Source organism: Hypanus sabinus, chromosome 6, assembly GCF_030144855.1.
Source record: "Hypanus sabinus isolate sHypSab1 chromosome 6, sHypSab1.hap1, whole genome shotgun sequence".
In the NCBI taxonomy this organism is placed as follows: Eukaryota; Metazoa; Chordata; class Chondrichthyes; order Myliobatiformes; family Dasyatidae; genus Hypanus; species Hypanus sabinus.
The window spans coordinates 61945750-61967112 of NC_082711.1; the positions used below are offsets into that span (position 1 = coordinate 61945750).

Below are 21363 nucleotides of genomic sequence, written 5' to 3' on the forward strand. Positions count from 1 at the left end.
CTATTTTGGCACTTGGTCAGGTACGTGGACAGGAAGCTTTTAGAGGAATAGACACCAAATATGGGCAAATGGGACTACCTTAGATGGGAGTCTTGATCAGCATGATAGTTATTTCCATGCTGTACTAAAGGGATCAACGCATTCAAGATCCAGATGAAAAAAAAATTCACTGATGTCAAGCTTCTATTTTTTTTAGAAACTTACAAAGATTTGACATGTTATCTAAGACTTTGGCAAACTTCTGTAGATGTGTTGGAGAGTATACTGGCTAGCTACATTACCACCTGGTATGGAAATATCAATTCCCTTGTGTGGAATAGGCTACACAAAGTATCAGATACATCATGGGTAAAGCTCTCCATGTTCCGTATATAACACGGAGCACTGTTGAAGGAAAGCAGCATCCATCGTCTAGGACCCCCACCATTCAGGATATGTTCTCTTCTCTCTGCTGCCATCAGGATGAAGGCACAGGAGCCCCGGGATTTACACCTCTAGGTTCAGGAACAGTTATTACCCTCAACCATCAGGTTCTTGAACCAGTGAGGATAACTTCACTCAACTTTACTTGCGCCATTACTGAACCTGTGCACTCACTTTCAAGGACTCTTCGTCTCATGTTCTCAGTATTTTTTGCTTATTTACTAGCATTTTTGTTTGTATTTGTACTGTTTGGTGTTGTTTTTGCAGATTGGTTCTTTGTTCATCCTGTTGGGTGTGGTCTTTTGTTGACTCTAGTTTTTCTTTTAATTACTGTGGTTGCCCACAAGAAAATGAATCTCAGGGTTGTTTATGGTGCTACATATGTACTTTGCTATTAAATTTACTTTGAACTTTGAACTCTGGAGGATAAGATTATTTATTAGCAGGTCTTGTCCGAAACATTGACTGTTTATTCGCTGCCCTGACTTGCTGGGTTCCTCCAGCATTTACTGTGTGTTGCTCAAGATTTCCAGCATCTTCTAATCTCTTATATTTATTATTTGTCAACCACTTCAGCCCCTGTATAGTGGTATTGACACTGTCTCATTGTAACTTGCTCATAGAATTTGGTGGCAACAAAGTGTAAATATTACCTTCATCCAGTTTTTGCACCAGGTCTCTCTCAAACACTTTCCTTTTAATTTACTGATTTTATCTGTAAGCATTTCCATAATAATTTCATTGTTAATTTATTTGCCTTAATACCATTTTATTTTGTGCAAGTGGATGTTATCTACACAATATTTTATCTGTAGACAGATTAAGGATTTTTTGTTCAATCAGAAGTATTTTACAGCATTACATTTTCCCACTGTAGAATATTGTATAATTGTACAGCTTATATTGTTAATATTCTCTCATGCAACAAGGAACAGTGTTGTATTCTTGGACATTCAGAAATTGAAAATACACTTCCAATTAGTTTCAATATAAAAAAGCTGAATGATGTTATCTGCGATATAAAAAGTATCTGATATCATCCTTTATAACAAAATCCAGCATTTTTGTTTTAGCAACCACAATTAATGCTGTACTCCATATTGTAACCATTGTCTATGAGGATGGCAGTCATTTTCTCTGTGGTAAAATGCATATGAAACCTTGTGGTAATTTGCTTTGGCGTTTGTGTTATTGCCCAGTTGGCTTTTCGTTCATATCTTCATTTCTAAAAGCTATTCAGCATGGAAATCCAATTACTCTTCCATGTTGTTCTGTTCTATTTCATCAAATCCAGCCTCATTTGTCAATTTAACATTGCTTTCTAATAGTTTTTTTTCAAACTCTTGTATGCATAGGAGCCATGCACACATATCCCTTATTTTGGTCTTGTACTGTGTGAGGGCATTCTCTTCCAAAAGAGCCCAATGTTCCTGAATATCCACCAACCTCATTCAAACCACATCCTTAACCCTCATTTTACCCATTCTCTCAGATCACATTATGCAGTTCTAATCTCTTGTGTTTATGATTTGCTGCTCCGCTGTGAAATCTCTTCAAGGCATGACGACTCTGAAGAAGTTTAAATCTTCTCTTCGATGGAAGTTCAGAGGGATCATTTCTCACTGCTGCTTCTCCGTGATCTGCTTCCTCTCCCCCACCCCACCTACTTACTCTGGTTTAGTATTTGCGATTATAATACCCCTTTTTTTTCAGAGGGGATGCAATTCTTTAAAACTGCTGGGATGTTATGATTCAATACTAAAGAGTGTGCAGAACAAAATGTGATGAATCACGATAACAATTCCTATACCATGCAACAAAGGCAAACTTTTCTGTAACATTGTGTGGGATGCACAAAATGCATTACAAATGATAATTAGCATGGTTTAATTGAAATGGTGATTAAAGCTTTGTAAATCAAGGCCACATATCCGATGGAGTCAGTGGCATTATTTGTAAACTGAGCAATATCTGTATTTTTTAATGTAGTATTTAGTGATATGTGAAAGGTCTAACTTAAAGGATGACAAAGTTTATGGAGTATCAAAGGGCTCAAGATAACTTTATGTGGTAGGAAGTGGGGAACTGAATATGCAATAAGTATTTTGAAATTCAAGCATTCTTGGACAATCTAAACCACTGAGCAGAAGATTGATAGGTGAAAAGTGACTTTCCTGTGGAAGGCTGAGCCACGTCATCATGGTATTTAATGTATTTGCACAAATTGAATTTGAAAAATAGATAACATCACAAGAATGCTGAAAATTTTCAGAGTATGTGCAGCTGGAAGTCATTTCTGACTTAAGAAACCACATGATCTACAATCATGCTGGTAAATGAAGTCAAAATTACAGCATTTAGGTTTAGATTAAATTTTTAAATTACTTGGAAAATATGAAAGGATTTATAAGGTTTTAGAGGCTTTGGTGGATTTATGTAAAATTCCCGCCAAATCTTAAAATGCGAGCACTGGATCACAAGGATATCCCACTGTGTTTGTGTTCAAGGCAAGGCATTAGAGCTAGTTTCAACCAGAGCGATTTATAATTGAATTTATTTCTATGTGGAATGATACAAGTTCAGTACAGGATGTCTCTATGGAAATTGATAAACTTAATGGAAGAGATTTCTTTTGCTATCAGTTGATAAAAGGAAGGAAATAATTCCTTTGTATTGTTCTTAAAACATCTTGGCTTTCAAATAATCCATAGTATGGATACACCTGTTACTCTAAAATACCATCTTCCTCCTTACTCGGAACCTGATTTAAGATGGCACTATAAAGATAGCGTGCAACAGCTTACTGATGGTTCGAAAGCAAAAGAATTCAATTAAAACCATTACTAATAACACTTTTTTTTGAAGTAAATTGTGGTAACCTATCACTGCAAATAATGAAGAGACCAGCAAAGGCAAAGTGAACTCAAGAGAGGTGGAGCCATGCTGGTTGGAGCGACCGATTTGGAGTGGAGAATATGAGGCAGAGGAGTTCCAATGCCCATCCAACTAATCTGGGTTTGAGGGCGGATCACTCTTAAGCACCTAGCCAATTTAAAGATGTCAAGAACGACTTCTTCAGCAGTGAAGTCTAGGTCCAAAGCGAATCGTTGAACAGTGTGTTCTAGGCCCAGAGCAATTTGCTGTGGTGGTGCCAAGACCCTGATGTGACGTACAATCTGCTGTTTGGATGATTTAAACATTGGCTGGCCCAGATAGACTGGGAAGTCAAGGTGTTGAGAGTCGGGCCAGGCTTGATCGCTCTGGGTGCTGAAATGATTTGGACAGGTTGGAAAGGGCTTTGGCAGCAAAGTCTCGGCCCAGAGCAATTCTCTGCAGTGGAGCCTGGGTCCTAATGTGAGACATGATCCATTGTTCGGACAATTTAAATGCCGGACCAGATAGACTGATAGCTCCCCTCTCTGTGAAGCTAAGGCTGCTGAGCTTAGTGTCTGCGAACTTTGTGGCAATTTGCCCCGTTGATATGATGAACTGAATATTGAGGCTTTGGGCCTACTCTGGGCTGCTCTGGGGAATTGGATCTGAGGACTCAGTTTTGTTCGGAATGCTCTTGTTGTTGCTTGCTTCTATTGTTTGCATGATTTGTGTTTTTTTCCTCTCTGCTCACATTGGGGTTGGTCTTTATTTTTTCTTCCGGTTCTTTTGGTTTCTTGCCTTGGACTACCTACAAGCAAACAAATGTCAAAGTTGTATAATTTATGCACTTTGTACTTTCCAGTCTCAGGCCAAAAACGTCAACTCTTTAATCCTCTTCATAAATGATGCCTGACCTGCTGAGTTTCTCCAGCATTTTAGTGTGCTACTAAAGCTTTACAAATTTCCAACTGCTATGAGGGCAAAAAGGGATAATTTAATTATGTTCATTTGGTAGCAGTCTCACCTTTCTCATAGGCAGTGAATTCAAACATTGTTACATGCTTCACTACAGAAATCTAGGCTGATTCTCCATTATGGTATTCGCTACGATAATGGCTGGCAGTCCACTTTGACACCTCTTTTTAGTTGCAGCTCCATCCACTGACTATCCAAAATTGTATCGATTTCTGTCTTGAGTATAGACGGTGTCTGATTCTTTTGCATCTTTCTTGGGTAGAAAATTCCAAAGATTTAATATCTGTAGGTAAAGAAGATTCTCCATACCTAGGGTTGAATGGCTGGTCAGTTATTTTAAGATACTGATCCTAAATCTAGAGATCCTAGCCAGAGAAAACATCATCCTTCCACCTACCCTGTCAAGCCCGAGAAGAATTTGTATGTTTCAGTAATGTTATTGGTCAGTCTAAAGTCTAGAGAATAAAGGCCCAGCCAATTTAAATGCTCTCCTCATAAAGGAATCCCCCATCCAGGATCTTTCTTGGAAAATTTGATTGTCATTTTAATAGGCGTTCGTCCTTCCTTAATTAAAGGGACTAGATGTAAGTAAAATTGAATGTGACGTTTCACTTGGAACCCAGATAATCACAGTCAGACATCTTCACTGTTGTCTTCAAGATGTTTTTGCCATGAAGGCGAATGCACTTTTCAAATTCCTGCTTAAGTCATTTGTGTATAAGGACATCCTGTTCCCCTGTTCCCTTTGAACACCAACATCTTCCAATTTCTCACAATTATAAAGGAAATTTTCTTTTTACCCCTCAAAATTGATAATTTTCTATTCTATTCTTTGACAATAAAATTTCATCAAATTAGATATGCAGCTACAAGCCGGGCTATGATGACGTGCTCAATGTATGCAGGTCAATATCTTAACAATTATCTGTTGGTTTCTTCAACTACAGGATTGCATTTTCTAAGACTTTGCTTCCAGTGCCAGGCTTCACTGATTTATTTTAAACAATGGAAAATCAGAGTTAAAGAAGAAGTTAGGTACGTTGACCGTCACTGAAGATAGTTCAATGTCTTAAATAAAATTCCATGGGTAGTGAAAACTGCACAAAATTAGTTTTGCTTAGCATTTAGACTTCAGGCACATTTATTGTGCAAAAATGGATGCTTCCTCTCAAAGCAGTGACAGAACTGGACTATCTCTGTGCAATCAACATTGTGGTTTGTTCCCCCTTAAGAGAATAAAATGTGAAATGGGCATTTTACACAGAGTAACTGCTTGCTAGGCAGACAGCTGTGCTGTATTTTACATGCTGACCCATGGGAAGTGGGTAGTGTTTTTAATCTCTCAATGACTGCCTGTTGGGAGGGGGAACAGGAGTGGGAAATGCAGGGTTAAGAGAAGCATCAGTAAATGGGCTAGCTACAACTGACAGAGCAGGCCGATCGTGCCCCATGACCATAGGCTCCTGCAATCAGCAGTAACTAACAAAGCCACAGATCAGTGGATCTCTACAGTGAGCACATCACAGATTCCCTTGATCCTTGCAAAGGGCTACTGGCACAGTTTTTTTGAAAAATAAAAATTACAAGGGCTATGTTTGCACATAAAAACAATGTTCTGGTGGAGGAAGTATAGGGATGGAACACACAGTATATTTGTGTTTAGCTCATTACCTTCAGCATGAAAACTACCTGCTTTTATTCAAAGTTCAAAATTATTATCAATATAAATATGCCACCATATATAACCCTGATGTTCATTTTCTTGGGGGCAATCACAGTAAATACGAGGAACACAGTAGAATCCAGGAAAGACTGCACCCAACAGGATGGACAACAACCAATGTGCAAAAAAAAGTGTTCAAATACAAAAAGAAAAAAAAGGAAATAATAATAATATTAAACAAATTGGCAATAAATATTGAGAATATGGAAGGAAGAGTACTTGACAATGAGTCCTGTTCAGTGGTGGGGGAGTGAAGTTATCCTCTCTGGTTCCAGAGCCTGGTGGTTGACACTCCAGCTGTTCCTGAACCTCGTCATGCGAGTCCTGAGGCCCCCATGCCTTCTTCCTGACAGCAGAGAAGAAGAGCATGGCCTGGACGGTGGGATGCAGCTTTCCAGCAACAGCGATCTGTGTAGATGTGCTCAATGGTGGGGAGGGTTTTGCCTGTGATCGATTGGGCAGCATCCACTTCTTTTCCATACAAGAATATTGTATACCAGATTGTCATGTAACTGTTCTCCACCACACATCTGTAGAAGACTGTCAAAGTTTTAGATGATATGCCAAATCTTCACAAACTTCCAAGAACTTCCACCTCTGATTTCCTGATGAGGTCTGGCTCATAGATCTCTGTGGGTTCTTTGTCCTGAAGTCAATAATCATCTCCTTGGACTTGCTGACGTTGGCTGTGATGTTGTTGTTGTGATACCACTCAGCCAGATTTCCCATCACCCTCCTATATGCTGATTGGTTACCACCCTTAATTTTGCCAACAACAAAATTAGCATGGATAAACTTAAATATGGCATTGGAGCTGTGCTAACTCTCGGTTGTAAGTATAAAGTGAGTAGAGCAGTGGACTATACATACTTAGGGAGATTGTGGAGATGTTGTTGGCAATCTGAACTGACTGGAGTCTACAACTGAGGAAATTGAGGTTCCAAGTGGTATTGAGGCCCAGGACTTGAAGCTTATTAATTAGTTTTTGGGGGATGATAGTATTGAATGCTGAGCTGTAGTCAATTAAGAGCATCCTGAGATATGCACCCTTACTGTCCAAGTGTTCCAGGATTGAGTGAAGAGCCATTGAAATGGTATCTGCTGTTGACCTGTTGAGAGGGTAGGCAAATTGGAGTAGATCGAAGTTGTTTCTCAGGCAGGATGTAGTTGCTACTGGATGATAGTCATTGAGTCAGGTTGCCATGTTGGCACCCAATGTAATTGACACCTCCTTGAAGCAGGTGGGTACCTCAGACTGCTGAAGTGAGAGATTAAAGATTTTGGTGAACTCTCCAGCAAGTTGATCGGCACAAGTGTTTGGTACCATCTGGGCTGGGTGCTTTCCCTGGACTCACCCTACTGAAGGATGCTTTCACACCGGTCTCTGAGACTGAAATCATGGAGCCATCGGGGGCTGTGGAAGTTCATGAAGGAGCCTCCATGGTTTGATAATCAAAGCATTTTGGACATGTGGCAGCAGAGCCTTGTCAACTATGTCACTTGGTTTCACTTTGTAGGAGGTGATAGCATTCAAGCCCTTTTCATTTTCTTGTGGACATTCACAGTAATTACAAACAAAATGAGATGGACAAACAGCTAATGTGCAAAAGACAAAAAACTATGCAAATACAATAAACAAAAATAAAGAAATAAGTAATGAATATTGAGAACATGAGATGAAAAGTCCTTGAAAGTGAGTCCATAGGTTGTGGGAGCAGTTCAGTGATGGTGCATGTGAAGTTATCCTCTGGTTCAAGAGCTTGATAGTTGAAGGGTAATAACTGTTCCTGAACCTGGTGGTATGGGATCTGAGGTCCCTGTACCTCCTCCGTGATGGCAGCTGGAAGAAGGGAGCATGGTCTGGATGGTGAGGTTCCTTGATGATGGATGCTGCTTTCCTGTGACAGCACTCCTTGTAGATGTGCTTATGGTGGGGAGGGCTTTAACTCTTTTCTCCTTCCTGACTCTCACCCAGTCTTCTGGCTCTTGCACCTTGGGTGTAACTACCTCTCTTTATTTCTTATCAATCACCCTCTCAGCCTTATGAATGATCCAGAGTTCATCCAGTTGCAGCTTCGACTCCTTAACATGGAGTGTTAGAAGCTGCAACTGGATGCACTTCTTGTAGGTGAAGTTGTCAGGGGCACTAGAGGTCTCCCAGCCTTCACGTATCCCAAAAGAGAAACATTCAACTATCCTGCCTGGCTGCCCTACTGTTCTAACTGTTCAAATATAAATAAAATGGAAGAAAAATTTACCTACAGCCTTGTCACCTTCTCTCACACAAGCTTCTCCTTGTTAAAGCCTTGAAGAGCTAAAGCCTCAAATAACCACTCTAACACTGTCCAGTCCAACAGTGGTCACTCCGCTTGTCTTTGTTCAAAAACCAAATTACCACAACTTGATGCCTTATCTACTCAATCGGTGAACCAGAGTGAACTGTCTTTTCACGCTTCCAATTGCTGATTGGCCACTGTTTAAAATATCTCTTATGATCTTGTACACCTCTATCAAGTTACTTCTCATCTTTTTTGCTCCAGGCAAAATAGCCATAGTTCACTTAAACTATCCTCATAAGACATTCTCTCCAGTTGTGCTAAATCCCCTCTGCATCCTCCCTAAAGCTTCCAGATCCTTGCTGTAATGAACTGAATGCAATACTCCCAAGAGTGATCTGGCTAGAGTTTTATAGAACTGCAACATTACATCATAGCTCTTGAACTGAATCCCCGACTAATAAAGGTCAATGCATTATATGCCTTCTCAATAACCTTATCATCTTGTGCTGCAATTTTGAGGAATCTGTTCCTCCAAACTACTGAGAACCCTGCCATTAACTCTGTATTGTGCCTTCAAGTTCAACTTTCCAAAAATGAATCACTTCTCATTTTTCTGGATTGAACTCCATCTGTCACTTAAAGAAGTCCTCATTCTGTCAATGTCCCATTGTAACCTATGACAACCTTCTACACCATCTACAATACCACCAGCCTTCATGTCATCTGCCTACTTAGTAACGCCCTCATCCACCTCCTCATCCATGTCACTTATAAAATCACAAAGAGCAAGGGTCCCAGAACGTCACAGATCACTGGCCACCTGGCAGAATATGCTCCACCTACTACCCTCTGCTTTCTGAGTGTTTCCCATGATCTCATAACTCCTGTGTTTTGGAACCAGTGTTTCCAGCATTTTCTGGTTTTATTTAACAGTTCCTTGTGCATTAATTTAAGGAAGATCTTTATTTTACAGATATATTTGAGGCAAATTTATTAATATCAATTCTAACAATCAGTAATTTTTAATGCATCTTGTATCTGAACTACAGGCAATCAGAAATATTTAATCTCTTCCATTTTTAATACACAGCTGCAGCTTGCTGCATTAAACTATTATCTGTTATAAAAGTGTGCTTTTTTGCAGCAGTCTTATCATGCTTTTATTTATTATTGTGCTTTAACTTGTCAGGCTAATTCAGTTCATGCCTAAATAATGCTTTCAAATGATCATGGTTTAGTTAACTTGTTAAATAAACTTCAGAACAATAGTGTCTCTGATACATCAGCTGGCTTCATGCAGAGGTTGTGATTTAGGATGACACTTTTCACAGAGCTATTTCAAGCAGTTGCAGAGTTTATTCTGTGAACAGGTAGCATCTTACTGCTGTCAATCTTTTCCATTCCCTTGTGTTTGGGGGGAAAAAACCTTTAATGTAAAAATAAACTGTCAACAATGAAGTATTCAAATAAAACTAAGTAATTCAAAATATGCTATTGAAAAGCCAATGTAAATATCCCTTCAATAAAAGTAATTAAATGCAATCAATGTTGCCAGATAGTGAAAATGTATAAAACTGGTATCAATTTTATTCCTCTTTGTAAGTCTATCAGTCACATTTTACAAAGCATTTTGTCCTTGGATTAATATTTCTGTAGTATTAAACTTTTAACAGAGTTTGAACAGTTAAATTAAACTCAACTGAAAATCTTGCCCAGAAGTGGAAACATCTCTATCGAGAAGATCACAAGGGTGCAGGGATAGAGCGAGAGGATGTTAATTAGGCAGTTCTGTAGAAGAGCTAGCAAAGGTACAGTAAACTACAAAGCCTTTTTTTGTACTTTTTTACATTTCAGAGAAAATAAATTGGATTTTGATCTGATCATTCAGATTCTTACTATAGTTATGAAAAGGTTAAATTTAAAACCCGTTTCTCTGAGTGTGTAACAGAAAGAACAAAGGAGGGCTGTGCATAGAAATGTAGACAAGCTCAATGTGAGGAATGTTCTTTGGAAGACTGGAGTCCACACTTCTAACAACAGGGTTAGACCACTTTACTCAAAAAATGAAGAGAAGAATTAAATTATACAGTAATCATTATGTTACTTTTTGCTATTTAGAAATAAAGCATAATATTGAAATTGCTAGACAAATTTGTTTATAAAATCACAATGATAAAACTCAGCAGGTCTGTCAACATCTGTGGGAAGAGAAAGTGAGCAGGCAGAGGTAATGTTTCACTTTGGTGTAAATGCTCTAGATAACAACAGTTCAAAAAAGCATTCACCTCCTTCTCTAGGGCTAACGAGAATGAACAATTAAATGCTGGCACAGCCTGCAAAGCTTGCAGCCCTTGAATGAATGGATACATGAGATACAATACTAGAGAGACATCCACTCCAGACAAGAAAGTGCTGAACTGCAGTCTCTGTTGAGGTCTTTTTAGGCTTTTAGGGATGTTTTGGGACTGACTGGGAAGTTAGAGATGGGTTTGAGTCTGTTAGGGGAGTCTGAGATGGCGTTGGGATTGACAGGGGAGTTAGGGATTGTCTTGGGAGTAGAAGTGAAGCTAGGGGTGAGGTCAGAGTTTAGGGACAGAAATGTAGGGGAGTTAGAAGTCAGGCTGGAGTCTAGGCCTCGAATCCATGTTCAAAGCCCAGTGATGTGGATGTGGGATGAAGGACATGTATTGTTATTGAAACAGGAGACCAAAGAGGATGAGGTCTAGTGTCCCCCTCCCAACCACCACCACATCAGCAAATCATTGCCAGATTCCGGGATCGTAATTCCCAGTGGGCAAGTGGGCACAAAGCCTGGTAATCCCCTACATATGTTAGTCAGCAAAGTAGGAGGTGATGAAGGGTTTCAGCCCAAAACATCAACTGTTTACTCTTTTTCATCGATGCTGCTGAGTTCCTCCAGCATTTTGTGTGTCTTGCTTGGATTTCCAGCATCTGCAGATTTTCTCTAGTTTAGAGTTTGAAACCTGGATCTTGGAGTCCTGTCACTGGTGTGTATGACTTGCGGAGGGCTATTTCAAGGACGAAGAGACAATTTCTAATGAGGTTGGAGGCAACATTGGAGTACAACAACTCTGACAGGGTCTGCAAGACATTACTTCCTACAAAGCGAAACCCAATAGCATGAATGGCAGTGATGCTTCACAACCAGATGAATTCAATGCCTTCTATGACTGCTTTAAAAGGGAGAATATAACTACAGCTGTGAAGATCTCTGTTACACCTGGTCACCCTGTGATTTCTGTCTCGGGGGCCGATGTTAGGCTGTCTTTAAAGAGGGTGAACCCTCACAAGGTTTTAGATGGAGAACCTGGTAAGGCTCTGAAAACCTGTGCCAACCAGCTAGCAGGAGTATCAAGGACATTTTCAACCTCACACCACTACAGGCAGAAATTCCCACTTGTTTCAAAGAGGCAGCAATTATACCAGTGCCTAAGAAGAATAATGTGAACTGCCTTAATGACTATCGCCCGGTAGCACTGAGAATGTGAAGAGGGTAAGGGGTACGTGTAGAAGGGGTGGGCAAGAGGTAAGTGTAGCAAAATATGTAGACAGGACCAGGAAGAGGATGCGTCATTGGGGAAGTGTAGGAGGACAGGGAAGAGGTGGCTAAAATAAAATTCCAGACAGCACGTGGCAACCACAAAGAAGAGGAACCTTGCGACCACAAGACAATGTATTCGGCAAAGTATTTTGAGCTATATACCTATTTCGAGTGTTTTGCTTGCGTCCATACCCATTCCAAGTATTACGCTTGCGTCTATGCTTATTCTGAGTATTTTGCATGCTTAGCTATGCAATAGCCAATCAATTGATGAATTTGAATCGGTAACCATATTTGCGAATGTAGTACCCTGCTTTTGGGTATAAGTATGATCTTTGTAAACCGACAAATTGGGAGTTGGCTACCTTTCACCCGAAGTGCGTGGGGCTGCGAACTCCTCTCTGAATAAAAACCGTTTCAGAGGTAATTTCATGTCTCTGGTGTTTGGAACCACGACCATTGTTTGCTATCCCCCACCGCGCCAGTGTCTCCTCACTCCTCACCATTTTCCCGCACTGGGATCGTGCCGATCAACCCTTCCGATGTGCCCCCGCCAGCAAAACATTGCCTGAGGGAAAGAGGGTGGAACTCACCTATGACTCTTCCAAGGTCCCTGTCGCGGACTGCCTATTTCCTCCGTCCATCATTAAGCGGTCAGATCTTCGACTCCTCCTGCGGATGAAAGAAGAGCTCTGGTGAGAGGGGAATCCCAGACCCCCGAAGGGTGACCAAGTACATGAGAACAGCTACTTTGGAACAGGGTAGGGATGTTCAGACGTGTATGTCTCGAATGACATCACCTGCCTCTCCAAGCCCTGTAGGAAAAGGGAGTGTCACCCCACCAAGGACCCCTTAGGGATCTCTTGCTCTTGCCATGAGACAAAGTGCCAGTCCCTGGCCCAGGGGTGCAACTCCTTTGTGGGGAGGGGAACCGCACCCACCTCCGAGTCAACGATCAGGTATTCCTATGACCTGAATATCGCAGAGGCGCCAAATGAGTGTACGCCTCTGCCGGTATAGGAGAATAGAGTGATACCATACACCTAAAGGGTAAGGGTTGCACTGAGACCGTGTATACCCTCCCAGGGTATTTTTTCTTCTATAATGGCATTGCCACCAACTTCCTGGAGTACCCATACCCTTCCTTGGTGGTCTATGGCACCTTCCTCCCCACCACGGTCCCTTGCCCTGGGACTTGGGGTCCCTCACTCCGCCCGCCTGGGAGGTACAAGAGAGAGGTCTCCCAGGAATTTTGAGCAGATTACCAAGTACTGACCACCCTAACCACAGGTCGGGGCAGCTGGCTTTTTCTCTTTGGGAGCATCAGGAGCCACTATGGCGGCCCACAATCAGAACTATCTGGCCTGTGGTCTCATGAGCCTCGGGAACACCACCAGGGGAGCATTAAGACTCATAAATGACAGCCTTAGCCAACTGCGGCTCTTCTCCATGCAAAACTGCTGTGCACTTGATTATCTCCTCGCCAGGGAGGGAGGGCTCTGTGCTATCGTAAAGGACAAATGCATAATGGGACTAGAGGATGCTACTGCCAACATAACGCGGTATATGAACAAAATAGATGAACAGTTAGGATCCATTAAGGAAGGAACAGGTTGGGCAAGGTGGGGGGGGGGGACTGGGGACTAAGTGCATGGAGGGACTGGTTGATCAATGGGGCTACTTATGCGCTGACGGCTATTATAGGGATTTTTGTCTGTATCGCCATTGTCAAATGTGTTCTGAACTGGATGATGGCCTCGTTAGGGGACCTTCTGCCTGCTAAGCCACTGATGGTAGTACAGGCAACCGTCGAGGCCACCGAACTCCTCGAACCTGCACCAGAGGATTTTCACGATATTGATGAGTGATTATTTCATGATCACAAGAGGGAATGAGAATGTGAAGAGGGTAAGGGGTACGTGTAGAAGGGGTGGGCAAGAGGTAAGTGTAGCAAAATATGTAGACAGGACCAGGGAGAGGATGCGTCATTGGGGAAGTGTAGGAGGACAGGGAAGAGGTGGCTAAAATAAAATTCCAGACAGCATGTGGCAACCACAAAGAAGAGGAACCTTGTGACCACAAGACAATATGTTCGGCAAAGTATTTTGAGCTATATACTTATTTCGAGTGTTTTGCTTGCGTCTATACTTATTCCAAGTATTACGCTTGCGTCTATGCTTATTCCAAGTATTTCACGTGCTTAGCTATGCAATAGCCAATCAATCGATGAATTTGAATCAGTAACCATATTTTCGAATGCAGTACCCTGTTTTTGGGTATAAGTATGACCTTTGTAAACCGACAAATTGGGAGTTGGCTACCTTACGCCCAAAGTGCGTGGGGCTGCGAACTCCTCTCTGAATAAAAACCGTTTCAGAGGTAATTTCGTGTCTCTGGTGTTTTTCCTCAACTGAGCAGGTTAATAATTTCAGGTTGACAGCACTCACATCTACAGTGATTAAATGCTTTGAGAGGTTGGTCATGACTAGACTGAACTCCTGCCTCAGCAAGGAACTGGACCCAGTGCAATTTGCCTATCACCACAATAGGTCAACAGCAGACGCAATCTCAATGGCTCTTCGCATGGCTTTAGACCACCTGGACAATACAAACACCAATGTCAGGATGCTATTCATTGACTATATATTTAACATCATCATTCCCACAATCCTGATTGAGAAGTTGCAGAACCTGGGCCTCTGTACCTCCCTCTGCAATTGGATCCTCAACTTCCGAACCAGAAGACCACTATCTATGTGGATTGGTGATAATATCTCCTCCTCACTGATGATCAACACTGGTGCACCTCAGGGGTGTATGTTTAAACCACTGCTCTAAAATCTCTCTCTACCCATAATAGTGTGGCTAGGCATCGCTCAAATACTATCTATAAATTTGCTGATGATACAAACATTGTTGGTAGAATCTCAGATGGAGACAAGAGGGCGCACAGGAGTGAGATATGCCAATTAGTGGCATGGTGTTACAGCAACAACCTTGCACTCAACATCAGTAAAACAAAAGAGCTGATTGTGGACTTCAGGAATGGTAAGGCAAAGGAACACATACCAATCCTCATAAAAAGATCAGAAGTGGAGAGAGTGAACAGTTTCAAGTTCCAGGGTGTCAAGATCTCTTGAGGACCTAACCTGGTCCCAATATATTGATGCAGCTATAAGGAAGGTATGACAGTGACTATACTTCATTAGGAGTTTGATGAGATTTGGTATGTCAACAAAAACACTCAAATACTTCTATAGATGTACCATGGAGAGCATTCTGACAGGTTGCATCGCTGTCTGTCTGGTATGGAGGGGCTACTGCACAGGACCGAAATAAACTGCAGAGGATCATAAATATAGTTGGCTCCATTTTGGGTATTAGCCTGCAAAGTACCCAGAACATCTTCACAGAGCAGTGCCTCAAAAAGGCAACATACATTATTAAGGACCCCCAGCACCCAGGGCATGTCCTTTTCTCACTGTTACCATCAGGTAGGAGGTACAGAAACCTCACTCAGTGATTCAGGAACAGCTTCATTCCCTCTGCCATCTGATTCCTAAATGGACATTGAACTCGTGAACACTACCTCACTTTTTAATATATATTATTTCTATTTTTGCATGAATTTTAATCTATTCAATATACATTTACTGTAATTTTTTATTATTATTTTTTTCTTATTCTTCTATATTATGTATTGCATTGAACTGCTGTTGGTAAGTTAACAAATTTCACGACACATGCCGGTGATAATAAACCTGATTCTGATTCTGGTGAGTCTGTAGTTCAAGACCTGTATTTGGGTTCCTCATTTGCATTATTGTCAAGTCTTGATATGCAAAGACTGAAACCCAAAGGTCGACTGGAAGTCTGGAAGATGAGGTCCAATGGACAAAGCCCTGGTTCTGCAAGTCCACTGGGGAAACTGAAGGCCCAATATCTGTGAATCCACTGGCAACTGAAAGCCCAGAGGTGGCCTGTCCTAGGGTTGGTGTGTGCATAAGTGAGAGAGAGGGAGGAAACGGACACACAAAAATGCTGGAGGAGCTATGGAAGCATCTATGGAAAAGAGTAAACAGTCAGCATTTTGGACCAAGACCTTTCATTAGACCCTTCACCAGTGCTTGTTGTGCTGTTGTTCTGTTGTTATTGTTGTTTGTGTTGTTCTGTAGATGTGGTGGGCATGCTGTGTTGGTGCTGCAATGTGTGACAATATTTACGGGCTGCTCCCAGCACATCCCAGGTTGTGTTGGTTGTTAATGCATTTCGTAAGATATCATAATATGTTTTGATGTGCTATACCTGTGATAAATAAATGAATGTGAACTTAGGTGTCCTTGCCCCGTGTTAATGTTCAGTGATGGAGGCACGGAATTGTAAAGCAGGGTGGTTATGTTTTACAGGGCATTGATGAGACCATATCAGTCTTCCTATGTAAGTAAGAACAGTAATGCATTGGAAGCAGTTTGCAGAAGATTTATTAGACTGCTAACTAGAAAGAACTGAGGAAAGTTGAACAGGTTAAGTTTGTATCCACCAGAGTTCTGGTGTGTGAAGAGAGACTTGGCTGAAATATATACATGCTGAGGGTTCCTGACAGAATGGACGTGGTGAGGATGTTTATAGCAAGTAGATAAGAATTTTTTATAAGCAAAAGGGTAAAAGGTCACTTCAGCCATGATTTTATTAACTGTTGGAGCAGGTTTGATGGTCCTTGAAATGTTGACTATTTATTCCCCTCCATAATGTCTGACTGAATTCCTCCAACATTTTGTGTGCATTGCTCAAGATTTCCTGCATCTGGAGAACCTCTTGTGAATAGACACACACAAAATGCTGGTGGAACGCAGCAGGTCAGGCAGCATCTATAGGGAGAAACATCAGGATGAAGGGTCTCGGCCCAAAACGTTGACAGCGCTTCTCCCTATAGAAGCTGCCTGACCTGCTGTGTAGCACCAGTATTTTATGTATGTTGCTTGAATTTCCAGCATCTGCAGATTACCTCATGTTTGTCTTATGAATATAATTTATTCATTTTATTATATATTTTGCCATTCCATACAAGACACTAAAATATTGTGTGAGAAAAATTGCATAAATGATAGCAATCTGAAATAAATTGAGGCAATGTGGCAACAGACAGGGTGTCAAAGAGCCTCAGAGGAGAGAGGAATAGATAAAATGTCACGTTCTTGGCTATTGGCCTTCAAATTCAGTTCTGTTTCTCTCTTCATTGATGCTGTTTAACTTGCTGAATGTTTCTACCATCATATGTAATAAAATATAATTTACCTTGGCTTTTACCAGCAATGAAAAATCAAATTTTATTATGATGTACTGCAATTGTATAGTTAATTGCTCATGACCTAGGCCTAACTAACAAGCATTACGGGAGTTTGAAGATAAAGCAAAGGTTGCCTTCTTTCTCCATAGTGGATGTACTAACTGTTAATTATACTTAAGCTGACACTCTGTCAATATGTTAAACGTGGCAAGATGGGGCTGGCAGGACAGGGCAGCATTTTGTAGGCAGCAAACAAAACTACTTACTATTCTATTAATTTTACTTCTTCTGTACTATGATCACTGCAATCCACAGCCCCTAATTTCCCTTTGAGAGTTGTACTTTTGAACTGTTGGTATGCCTTGCGTTTTTACGTTATCCTGAAGGATTCAGCATACTGAACTCTCGAGAATGCAGGTACAGCTCCTCTAGCCTTAGCTGGAGTCAACTTGGGGCAGGATTGAACCATCAGGTTGGATCAAAGTGGCGGGGCATAGGTCAAGAGCAGAAAACGAACTGATGTTTAGCCAATTTAAGCACACAGCCACTTTTAAAAAATCAAATCATAGAGGCCAACAGCGAAGGATGAACTGGTGTTCAGCTCATTACTCCAAGATGGATTACTTGCATCAGTGCTGAACTGGCTCCATGTTTGTATCCTGCAGCCATCGGACTCCTGGACTGGCTCCATGGCCGTATCCTGCAGCCATCGGGCCCCTGAACTGGCTCCATGGCCGTATCCTGCAGCCATCGGGCTCCTGGACTGGTTCCATGGCCGTATCCTGCAGCTATCGGACTCCTGAACTGGCTCCATGGCCGTATTCTGCAGCCATCGGGCTCCTGGCCTTGCTGCTGGGCTGAACTGGCTCCATGGTGGTAGACTCAATTTCACTGACACAGCAGTTTTTGTTCCCTGTGTTATTTCTTTACTTTTTTTAATTTTTTTGCACGATTTGTTCCTTTTTTTGCACATTGGGCATTTGCGGTCTTTGTTGTGTGGGTTCTATTGTGTTTCTTTGTTATATGACTGGCTGCAAGAAGACGAAGCTCAAGGTTTTTTTGGTATATGTACTTCTGAACTTTGAAATTCAGTGTTTACAAATTCTTTCTCAACCAGTGGTGTTAAAAGTGCTACAGAGAAACATTGATGCACTGCTGTACTCTCTCTCTGAAATTCTTTCCACTGGCTACACTTGAAAGGACTTCAGAGATGGAATGCAATGTGCTGTCATTTCTATATCCATCACTTAGTGCTACGAACGGGGAGAATTAGTTGGTTAATCTTTCTGTGCAGATCAGTGAGAAAGATCGTAACTTTATTTACAAAGAGCAGGTTTTCCAAGCGAAAATCACTTCCACAATCTTTAGCAGGTCAGTTATTTTATTTGGTGTTAGTGAGATCATGTTGTTTAAGGACTGGCTGCCTGTATAACAATTTCTTTACTTGAAAAATAATTCAAAGACTGTTGTTGAGACAAGGAAATTACAAAAACACTTAGATACCACATAAATCCAAGCTCCTTGGCAGCATTACTTTTCTTTATTCAGATGTATACAGTATGTGCATTTTGAACAGTGCAGTGGGAGTGGGAAAAGCAGATGTGTAATTCTGCCAGGGCCCAGAGTGTTTTCTTGTATTATTTATACAAAGACATCAGCCAAGTAAGGTTCATTGCAAAATCCCTGTAGACACCAAACATCAGCCTTTTGTGTGTTGTGAGAGAAGTGCCTGAGTGTAAAAGGCTGCTTCGCTGAAGGGTCTGACAATCTACAACAGCACACGAATGCAGCCAGGACTACATCATGATGATAATGACTGCAATGAGTCAGTTTTATTGAGAGCACCCATCAGTCCTTTCTCCTTAAGGCTGGTCATTTCATTTTGGAAGCATCTGTCAGGATCTCGGCTGCTCTTAAAAGTGAAAATACTGAAGCACAGAAACTGATCTAAGGCTAGGGAGACAGCAGATGCTGCTGTGCTGAAGCAGGACCCGGTACCCATGGAGACAGGGTGTCTGATGAGCTACTGTCTTCTGTTTACTTAGAACAACTTTTTCAGATGAGCATCACTTTAACATTTGAGAATGCCAAATCTTATCTGAGATATGTTCATAGCTTTCATTGATTACAATTAAGTGTTATATAAATGCTTATCTTTAAATAGAAGCATGCCAGTACTTAGGCATGGTTATTTCATAATTGCACTTGTCTCAAAAGCCTCAAGGGAGTCTCACCTGACCATTACGCACAGCTTACCGGCTACGCTTTGTAGTCTGGTTTCATTTGGCAAGTGGTTGCTCTTGACTTGTTGATCAACAAGCAGATTAAAGTGTGAAGTAGGAAAAAAGAGATTTAAATTCCATCAACATATTGTTTTAAACTGAAATACCTCCAGGTTTTGTGCTCTGCCAAACCAAATATGAGGAGTTTCTGTTAGCCATTCTTCTTCATCACAAAATACCAACTGTATTCTTCAATGAATTGAATACATTGTAAAACCCAGTGAGGACGTATTTTTCACACAGGATCACAGGAAAATAAGAGGATTAGGCCACCATTCACTTCAAGCCTGCTGTCATATAATTATGGCTGATCTATGCTGCCCTCAACTTCTCTTCTGTTCCTGTTTCCTATAACTTTCAATTCCTCAAACTTACAAATATTCTTTATATCTACCTTAAATTCATCTAATGAGTTGACTTCCATCACCCTAGGAGGCACAGATCTAGAGATTTACTATCCTGTACGCTTTTCCCCAGTATTATCAACCTCCAGGTGTCAGCAATAAAACCTGGCAAATTGCTTTGGATGCACAGGTATGCTGCACACATATTCATTGACAGATATCTACTCAGGCATGGGATGTCTGCATGGGGATACACCACATTCCTTATTCATGGATGTATAAATAAATGTGTCTATGAACTGGGAGACAGTAATAAATATTGCAGGCTATTTGCAGTCCACATTACAATGCTGGGACTAAGCATAAACAAGCCCTCTTACAACATGCCAATTGAACTCCGATGTATTGGACCAGAAGGATCTACAGGAAAGGTAATGCAGTTTGCATTAAACGCAGCCCATACATTGGAAAATGCTCTTGTATTACATTATCAAAATCAGAATCAGGTTTAATATCACTGGTGTATGTAATGATATTAGTTGCTTTACAGCAGCAGTATATGATAATGTAAAAATTATAAAGTAGATTAAATATATTTAATCTATTGTATAATTTTTACAGGCTCCTGTACCACCTCCTTGATGGTAACAATAAGAAGTGAGTATGGCCTGAGTGATGAGGGTCTTTTAGTGATGGATTCCACTATTATGAGGCATCACCTTTATAAGGTGTCCCGGATGCTGGGCAGGCTATTGCACACGATGGAGCTGGCTGAGCTTACAATGTCCTGCAGGTTTTTTCTGATCCTGTGCAGTGGCCCCTCCATATCAGACAGTGATGCAACCAGTTAGAATGCTCTCCAAGGTACATCTGCAGAAATTTGCATATATCATTGGTAACATACCGACTACTCAAATTGCTACTAAAATGTAGCTGTTAACTTGCCTTCTTTGTAATTGCAGCAATATGTTGGGCCTGGATAGATCTTCAAAGATGTTGATACCAAGTAACTTGAAACTGCTCACCCTTTCTACTGCTGATCCCTCGATGAGGACCAATGTGTGTTCCCTTGACTTCCCCTTCCTGAAGTCCATGATCAATTTCTTGGTTTTACTGACATTGAGAGCAAGGTTGTTGTTGCAACACCACTCAACCAGCTGATCTATCTCGCTCCTGTATGCCTCCTCATCACCGTCTGAAAGTTCTGCCAACAGTAATTGTGGCAGCGTTAATGTGAAGCTGGAATGTTTAACTCAGTAAATTGCTGCAAACTCATTCTTTTCAGAAATTGTTGATTCTGAAGAAAATAGATTTGCTTTGATTGTTTGTTTTCTCTGGAACACCTCATAACTCATTGTAGACCATTAATTCAGATCAGGTGCAGATCAGTGAAATCATTCAAAACAATGGTTTGCTCCAGATGAGCTGAGGGCCAGACACAGCCTATCCACACCCACAACTAAACACATCATAGAACATCCCCTGACTCATTGATAAACTCTGTGTGGAATTGCTGATGTCAGAGCAATCTTGCCTAATGTCTGCAACCATCTTTTTCCTTCCAGTGTTGAAAAATATGAAAAAAGTTTTGATCTGTGACATTATCTGAATCAA

General features: G+C 41.1%; 1 protein-coding gene and 1 long non-coding RNA gene across 5 annotated transcripts in view; one reads left to right on the forward strand and one right to left on the reverse strand.

Annotated features, from left to right (window-relative positions):
- Positions 1-21363, forward strand: part of cdk14 (cyclin dependent kinase 14) — a 599160-nt gene that overhangs the window by 478786 nt on the left and 99011 nt on the right. The window lies entirely within an intron of this gene.
- Positions 1518-21363, reverse strand: part of LOC132395009 (uncharacterized) — a 61884-nt gene continuing 42038 nt past the window's right edge. Inside the window, exons 2-3 of the long non-coding RNA XR_009512482.1 lie at positions 12430-12508; positions 1518-4105 (exon numbers count right to left, since the gene is read on the reverse strand). This is a non-coding gene — a long non-coding RNA (uncharacterized LOC132395009). The remainder of the gene's footprint in view (positions 4106-12429; positions 12509-21363) is intronic.